This window comes from Heteronotia binoei, chromosome 18 (genome assembly GCF_032191835.1).
Source record: "Heteronotia binoei isolate CCM8104 ecotype False Entrance Well chromosome 18, APGP_CSIRO_Hbin_v1, whole genome shotgun sequence".
In the NCBI taxonomy this organism is placed as follows: domain Eukaryota; kingdom Metazoa; phylum Chordata; class Lepidosauria; order Squamata; family Gekkonidae; genus Heteronotia; species Heteronotia binoei.
Genome location: NC_083240.1, coordinates 10,728,033 through 10,734,409, shown reverse-complemented (window position 1 = coordinate 10,734,409; position 6,377 = coordinate 10,728,033). Strand labels below are relative to the sequence as shown.

General features: G+C 48.0%; 1 non-coding gene across 1 annotated transcript; it reads left to right on the top strand.

The window, feature by feature from the left end:
• The first annotated feature begins 2,126 nt into the window (after positions 1 to 2,126).
• On the top strand, positions 2,127 to 2,199 carry TRNAT-CGU (transfer RNA threonine (anticodon CGU)). The gene has a single exon. It is a non-coding gene; the product is annotated as a tRNA-Thr (tRNA).
• Positions 2,200 to 6,377: the final 4,178 nt, after the last annotated feature.

Genomic DNA, 6,377 nt, shown 5'->3' with positions numbered 1-6,377 from the left:
AAGTGCAGGCATAGAGGTGCCATAGAAATAAGAGAAACCATGTCCACAGAGTTACTGCTTTTATTCATTTAACATCCAGGATAAAACAACATTTTTGATAACACCCTCTCTCTACTGAGCTCATAGCGGCAGATATGGGCTTTCTTCCCATTTCAGCCTCACAACTCTGTGAGGTAAAAAAGCAACAAGCCTTAGAGGCTGCCAACTCTGGGTGGTGAAGTTCCTGGAGGTTTGGGGGTACAGCTTCAGGAAGATTTGATTTGGGGAGGCACCTCTGTGGGGTATAATACCACACATTCCATCCTCCAAAACAACCATTTTCTTCAGGGGAGTTGGTCTCTGTATTCTGGAGGCAAGTTGTAATTCTGAAAGATCTCCAGCCCCCCTCATGAAGATTGGCAACCGTAGTGGTGGGGATTTGAACCCACAGCTCCTGTCTACACTCCTGATCTGATTTTCATCTTTGAGACAACAGCAAACAGTTCTGGGGTAACTACCTCTGAGACCAACAGGACCTGAACCTAACAGTGAAAAAATCTTGGGGGAAGCCCTACTTAGGCCTTTTATACTGTTGGCAGAGCTGTAGCCCCTCCCACTTCACCCAGCATGCCCCTGGGTTCTCTTATATAAAAGGTCTCACAGGAAGGGAGAACTGGTTTTCTGGGAGAGGGTTAAGGATTGAAGTCAGGGCCCCCCGGGTTTTAGAATCTGTGGGTACATTTGGAATTCTGTCACAGCGTGGGCAGTGCAGGACCAAAATAGCTGCTACAGGAGGCAGACCCAACCACCAAATGATTGCCATGGCTCAACTTCTGTAACATGGTGTAGATCTTTATGCTGTGGCATAGGGTTGCCAATCCCCAGGTAGAGGCAGGGGACTCCTGGTTTAGAGGCCCTCCCCCTGCTTCAGGGTCATCAGAAAGCGGGGGTGAGGGGGAAGGGAAATGTCTTCTGTGCACTCCATTATTCCCTATGGAGACCGATTCCCATATAGTGTAATGGAGAATTGATCTGTGGGTATCTGGGGCTCTGGAGAGGGGGGGGGGGTCTGTTTTTTGAGGTAGAGGTACCAAATTCACAGCATAGCATTCAGTGCCTCTCCTTAAAGTACCCTCCCAGTTTCAAAAAGATTGGGCCAGGGCGGGGAAGGTTCTTCTCATTGTTATGGGAGGCCTCCTTGTTCAGATAATGAAATCTCATTTTCTCTCATTTCAAGGGCACAATCATCTGTGTGCCTGCTACCCAGCCTCAATGCTATTAGCAAGATGAGGCCTGACACATCCTTTTTGACAAATGAAGAGGAGAAAGTAACAGCGGCAGATTGGGGAGGGGGGTGGGGAGATCCTTTTGACGGTGCCAGTCAACTCTTCTTGTTCTCTGCCCTCTGAAAAGAAACAGCATTAAAGTTTTTCCCTTCCTGGCCTGCTCCTGGGATTCCAGCAGTTACCTGAGCAAGAGTTCCTCCTCCGCTAGAATGCTGCAGCATATAACGCCAGAGCTTGTCAAGGAAATGCAGATGGGATATTATTAGGTTTTTACCAAGAAAAGAATATTATTAGGTTTTTACCAAGAAAAGAATCATCTTCTCTGAGGACTGAGGTTTATTTTTATTTGTTACTGCTAGAGGTTTCCCAGGTTTTATCCTTTGTTTCTTATGGGGAGAGACGGTGGCTCAGTGGTAGAGCATCGGCTTGGTAAGCAGAAGGTCCCAGGTTCAATCCCCGGCATCTCCAACTAAAAAGGGTCCAGGCAAAATAGGTGTGCAAAATCTCAGCTTGAGAGACTCTGGAGAGCCACTGCCAGTCTGAGTAGACAATACTGACTTTGATGGACCAAGGGTCTGATTCAGTGGAAAGCAGCTTCATATGTTCATATATATTCACAGGTCAAGGGGGGGGGATGGTGGCTCAGTGGTAGAGCATCTGCTTGGGAAGCGGAAGGTCCCAGGTTCAATCCCTGGCATCTCCAACTAAAAAGGGTCCAGGCAAAATAGGTGCAAAATCTCAGCTTGAGACCCTGGAGAGCCACTGCCAGTCTGAGTAGACAATACTGACTTCGATGGACTGAGGGTCTGATTCAGTAGAAAGCAGCTTCATATGTTCATATATATTCACAGGTCAAGGGGGGGGGATGGTGGCTCAGTGGTAGAGCATCGGCTTCGTAAGCAGAAGGTCCCAGGTTTAATCCCTGGCATCTCCAACTAAAAAGGGTCCAGGCAAAATAGGTGCAAAATCTCAGCTTGAGACCCTGGAGAGACCCTGCCAGTCTGAGTAGACAATACTGACTTCGATGGACTGAGGGTCTGATTCAGTAGAAAGCAGCTTCATATGTTCATACGTATTAGGGAGTCCCAATGGGCTATGAGCTGGGAGACCCGGGTTCAAATCCCCATGCAACTTAACCTACCCTTAGAATTGCTGCTGTGAGAATAAAATGGAAGGCAGGAGAACCATTGGGGAGAATTTTCTCCCCCTTGGGAGACTTCAGAAGCTCTCCCACAGTGGTCCCCCCCCCCAAGCACCCACCCACTGGGGAGAAAAGCAGGGTGCAAATATCTAAATCAAAAATATTTCAATACAGTTCTACTGCGGTTGTTCACACACAGAAGCAGAAGGTTTGATCCTTGCCCCTGGGGGCTTACAATGGAAGCCTCACTAGTAGGTATACAGAATATGCTGTAGTGGTTAGGATGTCAAACTAGGGGGATGTTACATCTGCAAGTATCCAGCGCTGGCTGGCAGCTTGGGGGTTTTGGAACAGCATTAGGGTTGCCAATCCCAAGGTGGGGGCAGGGGTTCCCCCCGGTTTGGAGGCCCTCCCCCCCACTTCCGGGTCATCAGAAAGTGCGGAGGTAGGGGTAGGGACTCCATCTTTCCCTATGGAGATAATTTCCCATAGGGTATAATGGAGTCTTGATCTGCAGGTCTCTGGGTGTGGGCTGTGTTTTGAGACAGAGGCACCAAATTTGCAGCATTGCATCCAAAATACCCCCCAAGATTCAAAAAGATTGGACCAGGGGGTCCAATTCTAGGAGCCCCAAAAGAAGGTGCCCCTATCCTTCATTATTTCCAATGGAGGGAAGGCATTTAAAATTGTGCTGTCCCTTTAAATGTGATGGCCAGAACTTCCTTTGGAATTCAGTGAGGCTTGTCACAACCTTACTCCTGGCTCCACCCCAAAGTCCCCAGATATTTCTTGAATGGGACTTGGCAACCCTAAACAACACTGCCTTCTCTAGGGATAAGAACATAAGAGAAACCATCTTGGGTCAGGCCAATGGCCCATCCCATCCAGTACTCTGTGTCACACGGTGGCCAAAACCCAGGTGCCATCAGGAGTCCACCAGCAGGACCAGATTCCAGAAGCCCTCCCACCGTTGCCTCCTAAGCACCAAGAAGACAGAGCATCACTGCCCCATACAGAGTGGTCCATCTATACTTTGTGGCTAATAGCCACTGATGAACCAGGTCTACGCTGGCCATCAACAGGGGATGGAGAGTAGGGTTTCCAGACCCGATCAAGAGTCTCCTGGAGATGTGGGGCTGGAGCCTGGAGAGGACAGGGACCCCAGTGGGGTACAATGCCATAAAGTTCACCTTCCGAAACATCCCTTTTCTCCAAGGGAATTGATCTCTGCAGCCTGGAGATGAGCCATAATTCCAGGGGATCCCCAGGTCCCACCTGAAGGCTGGCATCCCTAGCTCTCTCCCTCACCACAAGAACACTGGTAGGGCCATGGAAGCAATGTGGTTTAGTGCTTAAAGTGCTGGACTGGAGAGCTTTTGGTACCAGTCATGGCCTCCCTTACAGGAGTGGCTGGTAGAAGATTGCAACACCATTGGTTTTTAAATGGCGCTGTACTCCAAAACAGTGCTAGCTAAGTGTTGTCTTATTCATTGGGGGACTTTTGTTTGTAAAGCAATGAGAAAAGAACCAATTATTTTGCAGCTGCGTGTCAGAGTTACTATCACAAACCAAACAAAAAGATCCTTTGGATATATATGGATATATGAAGCTGCCTTATATTGAATCAGACCCTCGGTCCATCAAAGTCAGTCTTGTCTACTCAGACTGGCAGCGGCTCTCCAGGGTCTCAAGCTGAGGTTTTTCACACCTCTTTGCCTGGACCCTTTTTTTGGAGATGCCGGGGATTGAACCTGGGACCTTCTGCTTACCAAGCAGATGCTTTACCACTGAGCCACCGTCCCTCCCCTTTGGGTCTCCAATGGATATTATTAAATTGTCACTGAAAGCAAGAACAGCATCTGTTTTCAAACTGAATCTCCATTCCAGCCGACGGCAAGGCTTTCATCTGAACGGTGCACACAGGCAACGCTTTTGGGGGTGTGTGGAAAATAGCCATTTAAGCGTCAGTTCTGAAAATGGTCTTATTACTTGGGTTATAGATGTTCTGGACTTATTCCTCGGCTTCTCTCCCCCACACCCCACCCCAAAGATCAGAATACTTCTTTATGCTAACCCAAATTTTGCTTGTTTTTCTGGTTAAGGTGCCATCTGGTGTAAAAACAGAAAGATCTGCCGGGGTTCGATTAAGGGTTAGGGGCAGTGGCAGACTGGGGGTCTACAAATATTGGTTGCCAGGAGACATCGGGGGCCCACCCACGACTATAAGGCTGTCATTTAATTTTTGTAAGAAATAAATAAAACATTTTCGAAAAAACAGGCGGGGAAAAGACACAATTAAGACTTTTGCGACATAAATATGTTTTAGTAATTACAGCGTACCTATATTGTACATATTATTGGAAGCGTGCCGTAGATACTAACTGTCAATACAGATTGCCTTTTCTCCAGGGGAGCTGATCTCTGCCAGCTGGAGGTCAATTGTAAAAGAGGGAGATCTCCAGGCCCCACCTGGAGGCTGGCAACCCTAAACACAATGTAAATTTTAGCTGCAGGACAGTAATAATATTGGAACTTCTATTCTATTTTCAAGCTACTAAAAGGTCATTAACATTTTTAACATATCGCCTAATGTTTAAGGGGGCTCACTTCATCACTACCCCTGATGTAGCCAATCCTCCAAGAGCTTACAAGGCTCTTTTTCGTAAGCTCTTGGAGGATTGGCTACATCAGTGGGGTGTGGCCTAATATGCAAAGGAGCTCTTGCTAGAATTCTACTCCTGGTTCCATAGAGCCCACCTTCCAAAGTGGCCATTTTCTTCAGGTGAACTGATCTCTGTTGCCTGGAGAGCAGTGGTAATCCCAGGAGGTCCCCAGCCGCCACCTAAAAGAAGGCGACCCAATCAAGGGTCAAACCAATCCAGCCTTCTCTCTCCATCGTGTCTGTGGGAAGGCCACAAAGGGGGCATAACGTCTGCGGTGGACTTCTCTGTCATCTGTCCCAGGCATCTGACACTTAAAGGTACACTGCTTCTGAACTTGGAAGCTCTACTGTTTCTGAATGTTTACAAACTCTTGATAGCTCTCTCTCTACAATACTCTATAAGAAGATAAAGATTGCCTTGTTGGTGCAGAACAGGGGTGGCCAAACTGTGGCTCTTTCGCACATATTGTATAGCTCTCGAGGCCCCCACCGCCTGTCGAGAGAAGGTATTTGTCTCTTTAAATCACTTCTCCAAACCAAGCCAGCTGGCGGTGAAGTTGCTTTCTTTCCACCTCTTCCTCCCTCTCTCCCCCCATCTATTTGCTTTCTTTCCAGCTTTCTTTCCACCTGTGACATGACAGAGACAGTCTGGTGTAGTGATTAAGCATGTGGACTCTTATCTGGGAGAACCGGGTTTGATTCCCCACTCCTCCACTTGCACCTGCTGGAATGCCCTAGGGTCAGCCATAGCTCTGGCAGAGGTTGTCCTCTCAGCCCCACCCACCTCACAGTGTGTCTGTTGTGGGGGAGGAAGATAAAGGAGATTGTGAGCCACTCTGAGTGGAGGGTAGGATATAAATCCAATATAATCATTCATGTCTTGCACCTCTCAGAATCTGATGTTCATGTCTTGCGACTCTCAAACAGCTGGCATTTATCCTGTGCGGCTCTTACTTTAAGCAAGTTGGGCCACCCCTGGGTCAGATCAAAGGCCAACCCCAGCATCCAGTTTCCAACAGAGGAAGATTACAACAGCCGTCTCCTGGCTTTTTTGTCTGCATTAGTGCTATCCTGCTCCTGAATATGGAGGTTCCGTCCTTAGCCACCATGGTTAACAACTACTGATAGGCTTCCATCCGCCAAGAATGTGCTTCATCATTTACAATAGTGCTATAAGCGTAGCAAAACGAAAATCCATCCAGCCCAGCGTGCTGTTTCCAACAGCGGGCAGCCAAATGGTTCTGGGAAGCTCCCAAGCCCAGCATACAAACAACATTCCTCTGAGATTTAGCCCAGCATCTGGTTAGAG